This window comes from Pogona vitticeps, chromosome 4 (genome assembly GCF_051106095.1).
Source record: "Pogona vitticeps strain Pit_001003342236 chromosome 4, PviZW2.1, whole genome shotgun sequence".
NCBI classification, from domain to species: domain Eukaryota; kingdom Metazoa; phylum Chordata; class Lepidosauria; order Squamata; family Agamidae; genus Pogona; species Pogona vitticeps.
In genome coordinates, this window is record NC_135786.1 from 165820498 (window position 1) to 165841662 (window position 21165).

At 39.4% G+C, this 21165-nt stretch overlaps 1 protein-coding gene across 1 annotated transcript in view; it reads left to right on the forward strand.

The window, feature by feature from the left end:
* The window catches only part of ID4 (inhibitor of DNA binding 4), a 48675-nt gene extending 28714 nt beyond the window's left edge, over window positions 1-19961 (forward strand). Inside the window, exon 3 of the mRNA XM_072998674.2 lies at window positions 19660-19961. The gene's annotated coding sequence lies outside the window, so the exon portion shown is untranslated. The remainder of the gene's footprint in view (window positions 1-19659) is intronic.
* Window positions 19962-21165: the final 1204 nt, after the last annotated feature.

Below are 21165 nucleotides of genomic sequence, written 5' to 3' on the forward strand. Positions count from 1 at the left end.
TTTGCTTCTTTCACCGTGTTGTGAATTGTGGCTATTTTAATAACTGTTTGCTTGCTTGCATCTGTAAGATTGCTGTTGTCCCTAAACTGTGAGTTGCACTCGGTATCATTTCTCAAGAAAGACAGGACTTAAATGATTGCAATCAATAAACAAAAATGATGCAAGTATATACCAAGAGAGATTTTTCAAGGCCTCTTATCCCCTAAAGACTTGCTCTGATCATTAAGAATGCCTCCCCACTGCATGCTAAGAAAGTCATGTAGCTGTTTGCTTGGGGGCTTTCTTCTATGATCCAAACATGGAGGTAGAGATAGGAAGGGGTACATTTAACCAGTGCCATTAAGTCAAGCATGGGCAACATCCAGAGGTCTGAGGGCTGCCCAGCATTAAAAAGACAGGCATGGGCAACATCCAGGTGCCTAGGGGCTGCTCAGCACCAAAAACCCAAGCACAGGCAACAGTCCTGCAGTCTGGGGCTGCCCATGCCCATTGGAAGACTCACTCCTTCCTGCAACCTCCATGCCAAAAAACAGAACAGAACATTACAAACAAATCATTTTTTACCTAAGGAGCGGAAACCCTCAAACTCCAAGTGACCACAATATGCATTTTTAAAAAATCTTACACAAATCAGTGATTTCTGACAAATATTGCAAAGAAGAAGAAGAAGAAGAAGAAGAAGAAGAAGAAGAAGAAGAAGAAGAAGATGATGATGATGATGATGATGATGATGATGATGATGATGATGATGATGATGATGATGATTTTGGACTTGGGGGAGGCCAGGCGTGCTAGGATATGTCAAAACTAGGCAAAATTCCCCCCAGGGTCCCAGAAATCACAGGGTTGTGTTTTTTTAATCTTTTTTTAAAAAATGAAAAATCGGGGGTGTTTGAGCATTCCGGGAGTGTCCATAGGTTCTCTAGGACCACCATTGGACTTCTGGGGAGCTTCATGAGGTTCAGCAACCACATGTTGTCCACCTCCAATCTAAGGCAACATAAGCGCCACTATTCTGCCTCTTTATTGTGTGAGCCAATAGCCTGCTGCACTCTTTTCACTAATGAAGTTACAGCAATGACTGGTATATGCTCTCTTATGAAGGATCTTCTGAGTTTAGTTATTTTAAAGTCATAGTTTTGATTTTCCCAAATAGAATGCAATTGCTGTTCTTTTTTTAAAAGAAAAAATCAGTATGGTTGTTGTGGGTTTTTCGGGCTTCTTGGCCGTGTTCTGAAAGTGGTTCTTCCTAACGTTTCGCCAGTCTCTGTGGCCGGCATCTTCAGAGGACAGCAAACCGTGCTCTCAGTACACAAATCAGTACACAAACAGTTTAATGGAACTGTGACTTCTACACTTCTGTTTGTGAGATGCCAATAATAAATCCTCCCCAACGTGACTTTTTTTTATCAAAAGTCATCACACTTCTCCATGCAACAGAAATAATTAGAATTTATCACAAATTGTAATGCTTAAAGACATATTTAATAATTTATGTAACTAAGAAATTAAGAAAGAAATTATATAAGAAATTCATTTTTATATGTTGTTCAATGGGTGAAATATTACGTCAGATATAAATAAGAATGTTTCTAGTGAAGCATGACATACTACTCTGATGTTTACATGCATAGGAGCCTCATATTACAATGTCATGAGTTAAATGAGTATGTAGTTATGGTAGAGGTAAATCCATAAGAATTTTCCCCATAATCTCTCCACAGAAATGAATAGAGTAGGGTGTGTTTTGCTGCTCAAGGTTCTGTTTTGTCCCCTATGCTATTTAACATGTACATGAAACCACTGGGAGAGACTGTCCAGAGTTTGGGGTTCACTGTCACCAGTATGCGGATGACACCCAACTCTATCTCCCCTTTCCGTCCAATTCTAAGGAAGCTATTTCATTTCTAGAGCAGTATCTAGTGTCAATGGACTGGATGAAGACTGATAAACTGAAACTTAGTACAGATAAGACAAAGGTGCTCCTGGTCAGTCGAAAGGCAGATCAAAATATAGGGATTTAGCTTGTACTAGTTGGGGTTACACTCCCTCTGAAAATACAGGTGCAGAACTTGGGTGTGCTCCTGGATTTGTCTTGGAGGCTAGATGTCTAGGTTTGGGCAGTGGCAAGTCATCCCTTTGCACAATTAAAACTAGCATGTCAGCTGTGCCCATTTCTGGAAAGGACTGACCTGGCTACAACAACACCTACATCAGTTACATCCCGGCCTTCTCTGCTGCTGCTCCCAGACTTTGGAACTCCCTCCCACAAGAGGCTAGGCTGGCGCCATCTTTGCTGTCCTTCTGCAAGCAGGTGGAAACCTTTGTTTTCAGACATGCTTTTCCTTAGTGACCAATGGTCTAGGAGACAATAAATGAGATAGTTTGTATTTTGTTGCTTCCAAATCTGTTCTTTTAATGCTTTTACCTAACATTATTAATTTTGCGCTATTAATATTTTTTAAATATTTGAATAATTGACTGTGCTTAAAGGTGTAAGCTGTGTTGGGTCCTTTTTTTAGGAGAAAGGTAGGGTAAAATATTTTAAATAAATAAACCAATTTATTACAGCTCTTTTTTTTTAACCTGATGCTACAGTTCTTCCTCTCACTCCTGTCACCTAAAAACTTAAAGTCCCTGTGTGAGCCCTTTATCCATTTGGACGATGCACAGTAGCAATTATGAGGTGAAAATTGTAGGTTGTCCTCCTTCCCTTGCTCTGGGGAAGACTAAGTTTGGGTGAAACAATCTAATCTTGGAATGTGTTTCCTGGTGGAAAACTTTCAGCAACACATCTAGGGAGAGCAGAATCCGGAGTTCCAGGTTGTAATCTATGGGACCTGTCTCTTTAAGAGGCAACACCCTCTGTTCTGTGAATGAGTATGGATTCCTTAGAGTGAGAACTGGCTGGGAGATGCTAGTCGTCTTTGTACAGTGCTTGCAAATTTTGTTGCAGTTCACAGGTTGCTTTGTTTAGTTAGTGTGTGTGTGTGTGTGTGTGTGAGTGTGTGTGTGAGAGAGAGAGAGAGAGATGTAGTAATCACATAAATATGTTTGTGTGATTACTCCAGAATACCTCTTGGTGGGAAAAACAAATCATATCTATATGATTTGAATATTATAAATATTCAAACACATTTCCATATATATTCACAAGAGATTATTGTTCTAGTGTCAGAGTCCACGGGCCTCAGCATTTGCTGAAACTTGGCCTGCCTGAAATTTCCCCAGCCCTCTATCCGGCCAGGATAAAGAAGAGGGAGATCTACATGCACAAAGGCCCTTCTGGATCTCTGGTATTGGGTTGGTTGTCTGACAAGCAGAAATAGGCACAACACTTTCATGGAAGCCAACAATGCAATTCTGTTAGTGTTGCAACTGATGGAGAGACAAAAGGGGAGAAGAGGAAATGGGGGTGGGGGAGACACCCAACTGTAATATTTTCTTTTCAAAGCTTGCTATATGGTGTCTAGAAAGACCTCGAAAGCACACAAAGGTCTAATCTTCATTCATTTCCCCCTGAGAATAATAGATCAGCCAGTGCTCTGATGCTGTTTTAATAATGTACGATTTACAATTCATTGGTTACTAAGCGCTCAGAGTATAATTAATTTCCATAGACCCTTCCCGTGAATTCACCCAGTCTAGAGTACAATATGGAAAGAAGGTAGGGAAAAAAACAATCTCTTTTTTTTTTCTCGCTCTCTCTCTCTCCTTTCTCACCTACCCCACCCTTTCCTAACAAAACAAACCCTGGATTCCAAGCCATCTGTGTGATTTTGACAGGCAGTTGCTGTGTGCTACAGAGTGGGAAGTGGGGGTTTGATTTCCCGTCACTCATTACATATATGTTACTGGGAGGCAGCAGAATGTGGCACGGCAGACACTGTTGACAGTGTCATGGGAAGAGATCTGATCAAACTACATTAGCTGAGTTGCCAAATCACACAGCCCCATTTGCATCATTCTTTCAAGGCACAGCTGTTCAGCTCCTTCTGGATGCGAGATGTGTGTGGGCCCAGCCCGTTGGTCCCAGTGTGTGTGTGTGGCAAACACTGGAACACAGGCTGAGGTGAGGGAAGGACCAGTTCTAAAGGATTAAATGCAATTGGTAGCCATTGGGTTTCGTACTGACCAATTCCTTTCCTTTCAGAGGTTCTTTCTCTGTTACTCTGACAGCATCCATAATTGTGGAAAACCAGGAACACCTAGAGATAGGGAGAGCCACTTGTCCTGAAGAAGGAGAATAAAGGCAGGGAGGCAACAGCCAACGGGGACAGAGTGGATGCTATTATTTTCCACATCACAACTGGGTCCCTTGTTGGGAGAAATGCGGCATATAAATAGAACTAATAATAAATGGAATGCACAAAGTAAGATGTGTATAACCTTATTGGATGTTCGCAGGACTTTGCATACAATATCTTGCTCATTACCTAGACTTCTCTGTCAGCCAAATCAGTATTATCATCTCCTGTGTGGTAGACCCTAGCAGAGTGACAAATGTTGAAATGCAGGGACTAGTTCTGACAGTTCCCACAGCCATGCCTCCAAATAGAGTTCAAAAATGCAGGGAACCTGTATCAGCCAAAGAATGGCTCTTCCTTCTTTTTGCTGCAAGAGGCCAGTGTGGACAACACTTTCATCACACAGCTAAAATCACCCTTAGTTTTTTTGGGGAGGGAGGGAGTCACCTCAAGCAACAGATTTTGGCAGTAATGAAAGGCCAAAAATGGTTATTTTTGTTTAATTTAGGATTGGGTTTTTTTCAATGCGTAATTATTAAATTAATTTCTGTCGCAGAAGGTAGAAGCTATCATGGGGATTTCTGTCTCAGATGTCGAAATGATTTGATTGGACTTGGGTACCACGCAGTTTGATAATGGAGGATGGAGAACACTCGCCAGTCTGCCTCAAGCGGCAAAATGTCTTGGGTCAGCTCTGTCTGCTTTCCCTCCAACTATCACGAAGCTAGAAGCTACAAATGGAGCAGGGAACTTTGAAGGAGGTAGGTGGTGGGATTAATATCATCCCTGTCCATCCAAAGCTTGCTCCAGGGAATGGGTTTATGATAAAAGTAAGACCTGCACTGAGAACATCCTGATTCATAGTTCACTTTCATCTGAATGTGTCACCGACATTTCCAGAGCACTTTGACATCTTTCATTTTCGAACCACAGTTCCCAGAATCAGCGAGGGTAGTCTTGGACGTTGTAGTCTTTAAAATGGCAATTTTCAACACCGTACTTACCCGCAGATCACATGATTTATTGGCTTGTATGATGTATTCTCGGGGACGTGGTGGCACTGTGGGCTAAACCGCAGAAGCCTGTGCTGCAGGGTCAGAAGACCAGCAGCCGTAAGATCGAATCCACGCAATGGAGTGAGCTCCCGTCGCTTGTCCCAGCTCCCGCCAACCTAGCGGTTCGAAAGCATGCAAAATGCAAGTAGATAAATAGGGACCACCTCGGTGGGAAGGTAACAGCATTCCGTGTCTAAGTCGCACTGTCCATGTGACCACAGAAGATTGTCTTCGGACAAAACGCTGGCTCTATGGCTTGGAAACGGGGATGAGCACCACCCCCTAGAGTCGAACACGACTGGACAAAAATTGTCAAGGGGAACCTTTACCTTTACCTTATGATGTATTCTCAGCCCATTTCATTGTTCATAAACACAAATACAATGGTAATGTACACAAGGAGCTTTACTGGCCTGAAAGAAAACAGGGGGAGTTCCAGTTATAGAGAACTCTACATGCATCTTGGAGCTTCTCGTATATTTTAATTGCAAGTATAAACAAAATATGATGTGTAAAAATTTGATTTTTATTTTCACCTTCAGCAATAAATATTTTTTAAAAACTTGGGGGAAAGCACAGACACTCAATATGATGAGAGACAGAGTAATTTTGTCTGGAACTAAGAGGTAGGTGGATTTGAGGAAGCTATAAACAGTAACAGTCTGCAGTCTGAATACTAACCAGCATTTGTCAAGTGAAAATAGGTACACTTACTGTAAGTGAGAAAGCAGCAAAGGGGTAGCATGCCAGTAGTGTGAACAAGCATCTTCTACTAGGTTTTGTAGCTGACACACATCTCATTATGCAGTCTTGGCAATCCTAATGTTTCCTGTTCCAAACTCAATATTAAAATACGTTTGAAAGTTTACCCAATCTTCCTCTGAAAAAAAAATCTGCAAAGATTAAAAGGATGCCAAAATTTCAGGACCGATTTCAACACATGCTGTGTATCATAACTTTCAGACCTTTTGATTTCTTTCTTTCCAGTTCTACCGATTATTTTAATGCATAACATATCCTTTTGATATAATGTGTATTTCTGGTAGCAGGGTTGAATTTTCAAATGAGAGAAAGAGGATAGAATGTTTCTAATTAATTAATTAATTAATTAATCAACATGTGCCCAAACACAAAGTCGGTACATGGTTACGGCAGCCTTTTTCTACAGCATTCTCATCCAAGCAAAAATAAACAAATACTATGTCCCATTCTGTGGTCTATTAGAAATTCATCCATGCTGTGTCTCTTCTACAGGAGCCATATTGCCATCTGACAAAAAAATGTGAGGAATGTAAAGTAAAACACATTTTATTACACAAAATATAAATGTAACCAAGAGAGTATGCAGGAATGTTTACCTTCAGGAGAAGGAAGCTGCATAGAGGTGTCCTTCATGCTAACAGCATGTGCCTTCACAATTATCCGGGCACATTAAAATAATAAATAAATGTAGGATTGTTCTGTAATCACTCATGAATGTGACGCTGTCCCAGTAAAATAAAACATAACAAATAGCTGATCAAAAAACTCTTGGGAATGCAGAAATGCACCACCATGCTTACACATATAACTGCATCTCTGATGAGCTATAAAGGTAGAGACAGGTACATAGCCGACTTTCCTGATATGTTCTTGTGACATTTACCCCATGGCCCCTGCTTGTTTCACACAGCTCACAAAGGTATCCCAACAGGCCCTTTAACTCGCTGCCACCGGTTAATCTCTTTATCAACCTATATTTCCTATGAAAAGACTGAGGTCTATTCAGTACTGAACTTTTAAACAGAAACAGGTTTATTGATTACAAGTTGTTTTAGGACTAGTTCTTAAGCACATTCTTAAAGTTACACAAAGCTTCAGTACTTTACTTTAACCTCTTCTGTCTTAATTAATACAGGTCACACTCTGACTAATCACTACTTAAACACACTCTCTCTGCCCCTAATAGGATTTCCAAGGTACAGAAGATAGTTAAGGAGTGGTTTTACCAATTCCACACACATCCATGAGCAGGGATTCAAAGCCAGATCTTCTGAGCTGTAGTCCATTATTCTTTCAAATGCAGTGTTCTGGATCTCATCAAATCATTACCTCTGTCTTAATTATAAATGCAATTAAAATAGCCAAATTCAGATTTTTCAAATGGATTGAACTCTTACTCCTTTGTCAAAATTGCAACCATTGTCGCCAGCAATTGGGGCGGTGGAGAGAGTTGCCACACTAAGCGCCACAGTCACCTACGTATTGATTAGCAGGAGTGACATGACATTGTAAGTCCCTTCCTCACATTGTTGTGAACAAGTTCTTTCTCAAAGCCTTACAAATAATTGTGTGAGAGGTTAATTTTTGTTTTATTTTATCGTATTTATTTGATTTTGTACTTTGGGGGAGTCTCTAATCAGCTGCAGAAGCACTGCAGCATATCCTCCCATCATTCTCCCCCTCCCCCCAAAAACAACGTATTTACTGAGACTATCCTCTGGCTGCTGTCCTCCTTAGATAACATGGGGATAGGAGTGCAGATGGCTCATGCTCATATAAGAGTAGCCATCTGCAGCATGGAAACCATGGGAGAAGGCCTCCCATCTGGACACATTCTGTGTTCTATGTGATGAAATGGATTTGATGATGTGCTATGGAAGAAAACCATATTTACTGCCATGTACATCTTGTCAAAATAGTAGACGGTGGAGGAGAAGGAAATGAAAATATAATTTCAGTGGCTTAATCCAGCTGTCAACACCACGAAATCTGTGACCTAGTTAGATCACCAGAAGTGCCATATCGAGCTTTCTGTAGGAGAAATTAAAAGCAGGATTCAAAAGGCTTATTATATAATATATTCAAGATTTTAAATTGGCAAAAAATTATTATAGCATTGATCATAGTCCTCGTACTTGTAATAAGATATATAGTTATTCTTGACTAATAATCATATGGTCAGAAGGACGGATAGAGTGATTCCCCCCCACCTTCCCTAAACCAAGCCCTTGTAGAACAGATGATGTCCAAGCCATCCACCATTAATTAAAACATGTGCACTTATCTTTTCACTTTTTAAAAAAGAACGAATGAAATACAGACTCATTCATATCTGCTTCCGATAAAAAGCCAAGGAAACATTGAACAGATAAAGAGAAAGCAATACCACATGGGTTGTTTTGAAAGTCTCTTTTTATACTTTGTATCAATAAATAAAATACCTTGTTGAAATTAGAATTAAATCTACTGTCATTGAAGGGCATCAATCCTCTAATCAGATATAGAGTAATTAAAACTAGAGAGATTAACCTCAACAACATGCAAGAGTAGCATATGCTGCACCTTCTTTTTCTCTCTCTGAATCACCTTACATCATCATTTAACCTTGGGTTTATTTCCTGCTGACCTGACTAATCTTAACAGAGTGTATCTTAAAACCAAGCAAGCAAACACTCATTAAAGCAAATAATGCTAATAAGCTATCAACAATCAACCATACAAGGTCAACAACAGTAGGACTCATGAGTGCGCTGACACAAGACGTCCCTGAAGAATGGGCCATGTGTTGAAGAGGATCTCCCCAAGTGGCTCAGACAATGAGTCGTCAGGATGGGAAGACGTGGCAGGTGAATTTGCAGTTCGTCCAGCCGAAAATACTTGGCAGCTCCAATGAATATGCCAACCACAGCTGTAATCTACCATGATCTGGAGCATATTCACTGATCACAGCTGTGTAATTTCAGGTAACATGTTTCTGTTGTTTAGTTTTGTTTGACATTGTTAAATATATGGCCAGACCATCTGCACAGTATTTTTTAAAATTGGAAATTACAGCCATAACTTCCTTTTTATATATCAATAAACTAAACAGCAAAATTTCAAAGGGATCCTTCTCCACCAAACTCTGAGGCAGAATGTTTGTCCCACGCCACACCATTGCCTAATTGCACACTAATTGGACAAACGTGATTAAATATTTCAAGATCTTTCCTAATTGCCTCTATTTTAGCTTTCAAATTTGCTTGCCACCAACAAATTTAATGACACTGGTGTCTAGTCATCAGCAAAAAGCCCAAGAGTTGCTCTTTAAAATGTACATAGTCAGAATATTTACTGATTGCACATTGTTGTTTCAAATGTAGCTTAATTAGAAATCCAATCAGTTCCCTAAGTCCAATTATACTTGATTTGTAGATTCAGAGTATGATACATAATGAAGCTAAGCAGCAAACGGTAAACGTGCTTGAAATGAAACAAAAAGAAATATTTTTATGTGCCTTTTAGAAACTTGAAATAATATATTAGAAAACCGATACGTATCAGGTTTTACAGAAATCTGAATTCACTGAAATTTTTGACAAAATTGGTTTCTATTTTTAATTAATGAACAAAGATGCTGAAAACTATTTTTTCCCCTTGAAAAGAAATAAAGAATAAAATAAGTTTTTTGAAATTTAGAATAGTTTCTCGTAATTGATTCCTCCCAGAAATGTTAAATAGCAACTTTCTTGATCATGCTGCCTGGGGCTACAGTAGTTGTAGCTGAAAAAAATCTGTTGAATCTTCCTCTCATTTAAAAAGAAATTACCTAATGGCTGGAATCCTGTTGGCATACATTTATTTAAGCCAGATAATGTCATCTTCTAACAAGAGAAATCTTTAAGCTGATTAAATTAAAAGTTTCCTGTCTCTCCCCGCTACAGGTTCTGAGGCTCCCTTGGGATTCCTTCTGCAGTTCCCCAGTTCCTTTGGGATTGGGGGAGAGCCTTTATTATCGGGGGGGGAGTTACTAGTGGTCCTGCCACCAGGTGAGTATCCCCAGTGGCAATCCTGCAGCAATTTTCCAACATTAAAGCCCTCCTATCTTGAGGCACCCAAAGGTTTCCCAAGGGCAAATGGATCCACCAGGGAGCCTTGGAAACTGAAGGGAATCAGAATTTGAAATTTTAATTTAAATAAGGATTTCCATCATAAGATGATGACATTATCTGGCTTACTTGGGGCAAACTTACACCAATAGGATTTCAGCCTAAAGATTATAATATGGCTATGTCAGGTTTGTCTCAAAGTTCAAAACTTATCTAGAGAAAGTTTATCCCAAAGGAAACACAATTGTCACCAACTTTGTACTCTTTCCAGCACCAAATTAAAATGGATCTCTTTGTCTGAACACTTTATATTTAACTTTAATTTTGAAATCTTTAAATCAACTTTTTTTGTTAATTTTTACTTACAGAATGGTTAGGCACCTCACTTTCTAATTATGTGTTTTTGTATTGCATTTCTCTTTTTAAAACGTTGCAGATGTTACCCTGGGATCCTCTGTGTGTGTTTGTGTGTGTGTGTGTGTGTGTGTGTGCGTGCGTGCGTGCGTGCGTGTGTGCTACATATGATCTCACTTATTTTTATTCTATTTTATGGGACATCCAGAAACTATTGAACAATTTGACCATCGGGTAAATAGAAACATTATTTAAATGCAATTGTTCTGAGACACATCGCTATCATTTAAAATTAGAAATGTCACAGAAGAGGATACCATTTAAAGACGAGAATGAAAATTTGTGAATATCAGAGAAATGCAGGCCATGGTGATATTAGTGTCTTCCTTTCTATAGAAACCCAAGAGTCAAATACCACTTGAAACAAATAGAGCAGCAAATGGTGAATGCAAGTAACATTGAGTTTTTCCATTAAAAATGAATGAGATAACAGTGTCGGTAATATGGAAAGTGGGCTAGTGTGTAAGTCCTCCTAGGAGTTACCGTACTTGTAGCACTCAAAGAATGAGTCACTCTATCTGGCTGTGTCAGCAGAAATATGAGAAAGCAAAGGAGCTTGGAACTTTACTAACACATGGGTGCTGCTCTTTTTAAAAGTAGCACATTCATCATTGAACCCTACTTTTTAAAAATACCACAGATGTTTAAGATCCTTTAAACTTTTAACACTGAAAATCTCTCAATTCCCCACCTCTACAACATGTTAGATGTGCAAATGTTGCTGCACAAAAAAATTAACATTACCAGTCATTTTGTTATTTCACAAAATGAATGTTGCCACACCCTCATTATCACAGAAAAATGCTACATTGCAGGTAATGTTGTAATGCCCATTATTTCCAACATCTGGATGGTGCGTTCCCTTCCATTGGTCAAATTGGGACTCATAAAGATATGTCTCTGCCCCCTGCTCAAACTGTATTTTGCAGTAGCCTTGTTACCTAAATTTAGCTGATTCCCCTCTTCCCCTTCTATCCATTTTTCATTGTCTATCAAGTTAAGTACAAAATGAACTTTCTACATGCTGATCCATTGTTTTATGAAAGTACTTGTATGTGCATTGGCAGAAAGGCAGTAAATAATTGCCATAAATACAATAAATAGCAACCATCATAACTGTACAATGATCACAGCCTTTGAAAAAGTTGGTGCTTAGCCTTGTCCAATGGAACAAGGCCAACAGAGCTGCAGGTCTTGAACCAGCAATTTAAGGCAAGGAATATGAACACCAGCCAAGAATGTGATGGAGTACAATTGTGTATTAGGTTGCACATTTATTGTGCAACTTACAAAAATGTAATGATGCAGTGTTCATTGGCAAACTGCTGCAGCTATATAAAGGGACTAATAAATTTTGAATAAAACAAATAAAATGTATTCCCAGTGTTGTGGTAACAAATCTGGAGATAGCAGTGGCTTCATATAAATGCCAGCTTTGTTCAACGCACACAGTGATTAAAACCGGTGGATACTGAGGGGGAAAAATAACATTGCTTTTGAAACCAATATTATTTTCCTTATTCCGAAACAGAGAATATTCTGGTTTGTTTCAAAACAGGACAATTTATTACATATCTTTTTTCGGCAATAACTAATATGGATTTTTAAATATATATACAGTATATTGCTTTGCTTTGATAGACAATACATCTTATTTAGTTCCCCAACTTACAAAGTTCCCCAGCTTGGCACAGTCTTGACTACAGTTAGACTACAACTCTCATCACTCCCACTTCCATACTGTTAGAGATGAGAGCTGCTGCTATCCAAAAGATTTGTAGACTACCAGGTTGGGAAAGGCATGGTAAAGGAACCTTTAATTATACAAGTTAGGCATCTGTCATGGTCCAGGAAAGGATTCTGCAACTATCCTAGCTACATTCATCTCCCCGGAAAGCTTTCTACGTCTAGTGTGAAGAGGAGATATGATCTCTAAAGACGTTCATTTGTAAATCAATGAGCTCCATCCATAAAAATAGCAAAGGGCACAATTGTCTGTTGGAATAAAAATGAAAACTAAAGGACTTCCTGTCTCCTGGATGTTTGTTTAAACTCCAATAGTCAGATGGACTTGAAGTTATGGCATCTGTGACTTGGAACTCAACACATTCAGGTCTCGGGTTGCAACATAACCTACAGATATTGGGCCCAGCCCTCTCAATGCCTGCTTGAGGAAATAGGAATATAAAAGACCTTTCCTGCAACAGGCAGACAATATAAGGGCTTTGGATCTGTCAGACATTTTACCCACACTGGATTATTTGTACAAACTAAGTTACAGCCTCGCGACTCAACTAATAGGGAACTCTAAATATAAAGCAATGTAGTAATAGTAATAGAAGATTCTTGTTGTTAAAATGTGAAATCTGAAGTTAATAGTGTGGGTTCTTTTAAATGTAATGTATCTTAGACCAGGAGTAGGCAGGATCATATCTGTTCCCTCAGAACTCCTGAGGACTCCACCCCCAAACTTAATCTGCCCCCTCCAAATTTTTTTTTCTCAACATGTACCCTTGTGGTCAGAGTTGTCTTTCACAAAATGCAGTGCTCCTGCTACTATCCACAACATACCACCATAAGTAAACCCATTGGGTTAGAGGAAGGATATCAAAGGGGAGCCACAGTAATGTGGGAGCAAGTCCTGTCAAATGGTGTTTTGCCAGGAGTCTCACTGATTGTCCTGTCATCTCGCAGTATGTGCCTGTAAGCCAGTAGTTAACCTCTCCAAAGCCAAGCTGAGTGGGACAGCAGGGAGCCAGTAACCAAATTCCAAGGAGCACACATAAGCATTGTTAGGATGCTAGTCCTGATCTATCCAATAATCAAGACCTTACCATGTTAACAGTCAGGGAGCAGGCAAAGGAATAGTCAGTTAGACTACTGTAACACACTCTACGTGGGGCTTCCTTTGAAGCTGATGCGGAAACTTCAGGTGGTGCAGAATGCGGCGGCCAGACTCCTTACTGGAGTGAGAAAATACCAACATATCTCTCCTACTCTGGCCATGCTGCACTGGCTGCCCATTCATTTCCGCATTGACTTCAAAGTGTTAATGCTTACATATAAGGCCCTAAATGGTTTATGACCCTGATACTTGGCGGAACGCCTGCTCCCACCTAGATCTACTCGGATCACCCTCACAAGCCAGGAGGTGAGGCTGAGGAGCCTAACCCCGAGGGAGGTCCAGAAGGAAAGGACACGAAACCAGGCCTTCTCGGCAGTGGCTCCTCGCCTCTGGAATAATCTTCCTCTGGTGATTTGTGCGGCCCCTACGCTGGGCATTTTTAAGAGTCAACTAAAAACATGGTTGTATGTTCAGGCCTTCCCTCCTGTCAATATTTAACTCTTTTTTTATTTTTTCTTTCATTTATTATTTGTTTTATTATTGTATGTTATGGACTGTTAGTAAAATCCTTATGTTTTATCATATACACCTTATCGGAAGCCGCCCAGAGTGATCAACCAGACCAGATGGGCGGGATATATATAAATAAATAAATAAATAAATAAATAAATAAATAAATAAATAAATAAATAAATAAATAAATAAATAAAAGTCCCAAAGGTCCAACTGTTCTATCAGTCAAGGAACATTGAGCGCTAAGAGCTGGGAGCTAAGGAACAAGGCTGGTCAGAAACAGCCCTTGTTGCTCAGCACTATATAGGTGTTTGATTTCTGTTCTTATCCGCCTGCAGCATAGGCACAAATGGCTTTATTCAGCTACCCCTGAGAGTCGGAATGTTTTTGCTTCAGAGATTAACTTTGCTTCAGTTGGGCTTTCATCATTCTATGCTGCTGGTGACAGGGGGAATATGTCTCTGAGGCTTCATCTCTGTTTATGGGGAGTCTTCTCTGATCAGACCAGGTTCTGCCTTGGGTGTTCCTCTGTTGGCACTATCAGTTGAGGCCTTCAGCTGATCTACAGAATCCTTCAGGTAAGTTTTGTTCTTCTCTAAGGAGGAATCTCCCAGTTAAGTCATGCTACTCATATAGTATTGATCCTCACGGCAGATTTTATATCTCAAACCTAACATTGCAGATATGAGTCAAAGAACACATCCTTGCAGACCTATGTTCAGGTTTAGCCTTGTCACAGTGTGGCTATCGCCAGATAAATAATGATAAACAGTGATATAGAATACTTCAAACACAGCTCCCCACCAGAGAATATTAAACATTTTTCTGGGTGCATTCAGCCTTGAACATTTCTTCTGCCTTCCCTCCCTTGTTATTTGATTCTCTTCAGATTACCATCTCTGTATATGAATATCTTGCCTCACAAAGCTTTTTCTGACATTAAAATGCACCACTCTTCTTTTCATTCTGTTTTGTTTATAGTGCATTGCATTCTTTTTAGTTCAAGTTTCCAGGCTGACCAAAACACTAATTGGAGAGATATTTAAAATGTGGTGATAGTTGATGTTCAACATACAGACCTGTGATAACAGCAAGGAGAGGGGAGATCCTTCATTAATACTGAATATTCTTTTAATTTACACTCTAAGGTAATATTTGCTATGTAATGTGCATTTTAATTTGCTTTCATAACTGTGAGTCACAAAGTAGTTCCACTTTTAGAAGCCAGAGCAAACAAAAATTTTTTTGAATGTGTGAATACAAAAATTACCAGTTCTATTGAGATATATACGTGTGGGGCTATATTCTCTGTGTCAGGGTTCACCCTCAAATCTGAGTGTGCACCACCTTCACTTCCTTCTGTTCAGATTTTGTTGAATGGCAAGGCCTGAACAGAATTTGTACTCAGGTTTGCTTGAAAGTTTCAGATTTGCTAATGGCATTCCATGTCTAGTCGCGCTGGCCATGTGACCACGGAAACTGTTTTTGGACAAACGCTGGCTCTATGGCTTGAAAACAGGGATGAGCACTGCGCCCTAGAGTTGGACATGACTGGACTAAATGTCAAGGGGAACCTTTACCTTGCTTCAAAGTAATTATAACTTTCTCAAAAATTACAGTTCATGCTTTATGATAGTTATCTAATGTGGAAGCTGGAGAGGAACGCAATAGCACATGTGACCTTTCCAATCTGACCATGAGCAATGTTCTATGACGTGCACCGTCCAACGTGTCAGGCAGGATGGAAGTGGAAAGACGGCTCCAATGAGACCCACAGTAATCTCCATCTGTGTGGCACTGGATTGTGCCTAATAGTTTTCATTTTTTAGGGAAAAACCTGATTTCAACATGTGTCGTGAAGAATGGGATGGTGGACAGAGAGAACCGCAGCACAAGTACTAATTCAATTGGGAAAAGGAGATTTAAATGTAGGCCTCTTCATTTCACATCCAACACTGGCAGAAGCATATTCCTGCTTTGGGGGACATAATGTAATTCTGAATAGATAGTAATAACATTTTTATAACAGACATATTCACATTTATTCATACTGAATATATGTATAAATATAGTAGGTTCCTGGCTGTATCTCCTTCCCTTTAGAATAAGGTATGACCCTTTTCAGCACGCAACAAAAGTCTAATGAGCCATGCAGGCTTCTATAAGTTCTTAGTTGTTGCAAATGCCTGCCACTAATTTATGCCATTTATTCTAATAATAAGCAAATCAGCTGATACTTGATCCAACAAAAATATGCTAAATCTGTTTAGCCAGTGCAGCAATTTCATTCCAAGAGTTTTTGCCTACTATAGCGGTGCCGACAGCTGCCACTACCTTTTGATAAGTGTGGTCACATGAATAGAATATTAGTGGCTGTTCAGCTACGTCATGTTCTTGTATTTATCACATGATACCCAGGAAGTACAGAAATACCATGTGACCCTTCAAATCTTGCTAAACTGCAGCTCCCCTCCATTGCTATTGACCATAGTTGATTAGACTTACTGATTAACAATATCTGGAAAGTCATAATGGTACGTGCACATCTAGAGGATAAAAATTCTGGAGGATTCCAGAATCCTTGTAATCAAGTGTGTAAGTAGGTTTTATGCCCAACTATCCAAACATTTATTTTAGAGATACAAAAGTGTGTCCTCAGAGTAAAGTCACAATTACTGGCTTGCAACAGCAGACTAAAGGCTCAAATAAGCAATTTGTTAAAATAGGTTTGTTCATAGGATGTCTCAGTTAACTTGCAATTCGAACATTTTAAAAAAAGCTATATCCAAAAGTTCTATGAAGAAATCTGTAATTTGCAATAAGAGTAACTGGGCACCCATCCATTACGTAGATGGGAAGGAAGAAGCATGAGAATGGTTGTATTGCTGATGGACAAAAAAAAAAAAAAAAGACCCACACCTACCAACTAGAATTAGTGCTTCTAAATTCCAAATCTGAATTCTGCACTGTAAAAAGGAAAGCCAGCAGGATTCAGCTGACCCAACCATAGAAAACATGGTTTATACAAAGTGGGTTTAGCGAATGGAAAAATTACCTTTTTAATACGTAACGCTTTCAAACAAACAAAAAAAAACCGAACAGAAAATAATACCAATAATCAGACTGTCTGGAGAAAATCTGGGAACTGTAGTTCAAAAATCTACAATTTTAAAGCTCTTGCAGACTCCTAATTGTATCTTATAGGAATACTTCATTGACTTACCTAGACAGAGTCTGCTTATCATTCAGAATATTGCTCTAGAGCCTATTGCAAAGTACTCTGAATAATGGGAGTGGGAGAGGGGGGCTCCTAGTTTATTCTGTGGGGGAAAGGGGCAAACACAGCCAATGAAAATGTAGAGGTTTCAATCTTACAGTGGCCTGGAAATGTAAAAGATGAAAATGAATGATGAAAAAACTCAGGACGTGATATGTCAGGTTAGTACATTCTCTCAAAGCTTTATTGGCAACAAAGAATGATTACCAGTACTTAAAAGAACAATGCATATGGTGTATCATTTATGAAGAGTAATTAATGATATGCTGCAATAGATGAATTTGTGCACTTCCTTGCGCACACACATATATGTAAGTAATAAAATTTCTGCAAGAACCATGTTTTTTTCATCCACATGCACCCACTGAAGCTGAAAAAGAATAGTAGAGATCCAAAGTATACCCTTTCAATTACAATAGAACAGAAACACTTTTATTTAATCTTTTATTTTTTTTTGAATGTTCAAAGAAGCTATTGAATCTCCTTCAGTCCATTCTGAGAGGCCATCTATAACAATTTATCAATTGTCTGTTTTTACTGTACCTGTGCAGAGAACCACAGATATGATGACAATTAATTGATCCCTATTAATTTCTTATCTCATTTGTATCCACTCCAGTCAGATATTCAATTTTTTTAAATATTCAGTTTATTCTTTATAGTACTGGTAGTAAAGCAAAAGGAAGTTTTTATAAACAGAAAGGGGGTACAGCAAATCCATAATTCAACCCTCCCTCACCCAACTGCATGTGGCAAGTTCTTGTTTAGGCACAGCTAAATAGCACCCCAAAGATTCTCTGTAGGTATATGTTTTATTTATGGTACAATATTGTGCAATAGGAAGAACGTTACTAAAGAGCCTGTGGTACAATGGTTAAATTGTAGTACTGCAGCCAAGACTCTGCTCATGACCTGCATGTGATCCTGACAGGTTCAGGTAGCCAGCTCAAGGTTGACTGAGCCTTCCATCCTTCCAAGGTTGATAAAATGAATACCCAGCTCACTAGGGGGCAAAGTGTTCCTTGCGTAATTATGTTGTAAACTACCCAGAGAGTGCCTTAAGCTCTGTGGGATGGTATATAAGTTGAAATGACAACAATAACAACAATTATAACAATTGTAATTATGCACCACAAATGAAGATGTGGGTCACTGACATCTTTAATAGCCAAGGTTTATGGTTTATGTATACATGCTGTTCTTCTTTTTCCTTTAGCAAGATGAACATCCTTAGTCATGCCAATGTTGTCATTCATTTATTATGTACCATCATGTTGCATCCGACTTATACCAACCCTAAATAATGGTCAAGATGCATGAGATATTTAATGAGGGATTTTGCCATTAGTGGGTTTTCATGGCTGAGTGGGGATTTGAACCCAGGTCTCTGAAGTCCTACTCTGTAACCCCATCTACTATAGCACACTGACTCTTTCCTTTTCATACTGTTTATATTTACTGGAGTGTACAGCTTGCTTCTTTACTTTCTGCAATATATCCCTCAGTGTGTGGGTGTGGGTATTATTCATTCATTCTTTGGCTTCAAGGGGAGATACTAACAGTATATGCGGCTATCTGGTACTGACATCCTATTTTTAGGACACCATCCACAGTTCTTTCGCAATGCAAGAAACTGAATGTGGAGTTGAGCTGACCACCTTCAAAAGCAGACGGGTCGCATGTGGCATCTGTTCTCAGAGAACATTCACATTTTAAACATTTTGACAGATTCAGATAGTGGAAATCTTATTGCTGCAATTTTTGAAATGTCACACATTTGTATAATCTCTGTGATCATTAAAAATATCAAAATGTAAAGTGCTGAAATAAACAAACACATTTTGTTATTTTATTGCCATGAAATAAAATGAAAACAGTGCTGTAACCTATGATTTTATACCCACTAAGCTGTGATTAAGTCCTATTGATCTCAATGGGTCTGCGCACAGCTTGGAAAGTTAATTTTATGAATGAATCTAATATGCTGAAGCCACTCATAGCTGAGCAATGGTAAGATGACAGTCTGGGTGTTAGAGCATTATCCTACCTTAGTTGAGTTATGCACCGGTTCAACAGGTCATTAGATTTGTTTTTCTGGAAAGTAAGTTTCCAAGCTTTACTTTGGTGTAAACATGGAGAAAATTGCACTGTTAGGGATACACAAGTTGGAAAGGGTCATGAATGTGGTGGCCATAATGTTTTCTTTTAGGGAAGAAACCACCTATTTGAAAGGCTACACCTTTTGAAGGTGTCCCCCATTTGAGGGTTGTCCAGCCCACACTCAATTTAAAGATAAAGAACTATGAAGAGAAAGGTCAGAGACCTTCAATTTGCCAATCCACAGTGATCAGGACCACACCCACCCGAAAGACCACAGTTAATGACTGTTAATGATCTGTGACAATGGGTGGAGAAGTGGGATTTTCACTTATCTCCCCTTTTCCTTTGTCCATTTAAGGAGCCTATTCAGACCAGGGGAAGTGAAACCAACTGGAGGATATATCCAGGATCTCCTACCAACTCTCCTCAGCTGAAGAAGCTACTTGGATGAGTAGTGAAACGTTTCAACCTAACAAGAAAGAAGTCAGTCCAGTTGTCATGACTCAAATTCCAGATAACCTGGATGATTGAGAATCTTCACAGATATGTTGAAATAAATGAATTAAAGTAAATTAGAGGAATGCAAACTACACGAATTTCAAAGTAATCAAATTAGACCACATTTACCTATGCTGAATAAAAAACAAGTACTTAAAACTATGCATATGGTTTGAAATGAACATATCTGATCCACCTATCTGATAAGCGTCATCCATTGCAACCCACTGCTAATTTCTTATGATTCTTTGTGCAAAATCTTGTTTTCAGAGATTTTCAATAAAGCCTCAAAACAAACAAAAGCTGTCATTTCCCCCATCGTACAGCCAGAGGTAGAACGACAAAAGAATCTTCTAAAAATGTATTTACTGTTTCTGCATTTTGCACAGTGGTTTGTGTGCATGCGTGCATGTGGAGCGTGCGCTCCATATTAGAGCTGCTGTGAGGATAAAAGGTGAAAGCACTGCATTGGGCCACCTGTGCTTGCCCTCACTTAAACAAGGATGTTAGCTAGCTTTAAAGTAATGTATACTTTGGCCCACGGTGTTAAGGCAACGTGGATTTTAAGGTGACTTTGGAATTAACCTGGGGAGGCAGGTAGAAATGGCACACTACCACGAAGACTATGTAACAGAGACACTACTCCGTATGAAGGTCTTCGCTGTATTCGGGGGAGGACAGCTTTGGTAGGTCTGGGAGTCAAATTTTCAAATGTCCAAGACTTGCAAATACACCCACCAAATTCCTAGAGTGCTTTAGAAGCAGAAAAACTACAGTACAGGAGGACCAGGAAGGCTCCATAAGGCTCTGAGGGCCTCAAAAATGGTCCTGGGAGTCAAATGAGCCCCCCCCCTCAACATTTTGCCCACACCACTTTCCCACTTTATGTGATAGGCTGTCCAGCCAAGCCCATATATAAAGATAAAGTGCCAGAAGGAGGGAGCAATTAGGGCCCTGAAGTTGATAAATTACAGAAATGTCCAATTTTGTATTTCTATGTAAGAATAAGGATATGTTCATTTCATTTAAATCTGTTTTTAGTTGTATGTTTCCTCTTTTTTTCCAACACAACTTTGTTTTTTGTTTAGTCATTAAGTTGTGTCTGACTCTTCATGACCCCATGGACCAGAGTACGGCAGGCCCTCCTATCTTCCACTGCCTCCCGGAGTTTGTTCAAATTCACGTTGGTAGCTGAGACTGTCCAACCATCTCATCCTCTGTCATCCTCTTCTCCTCTTGCCTTCACGCTTTCCCAACATCAGGGTCTTTTCCAGGGAGTCTTCTCTTCTCACGAGATGGCCAAAGTATTGGAGCCTCAGCTTCAGGATCTGTCCTTCCAGTGAGCACTCAGGGTTGATTTCCTTCA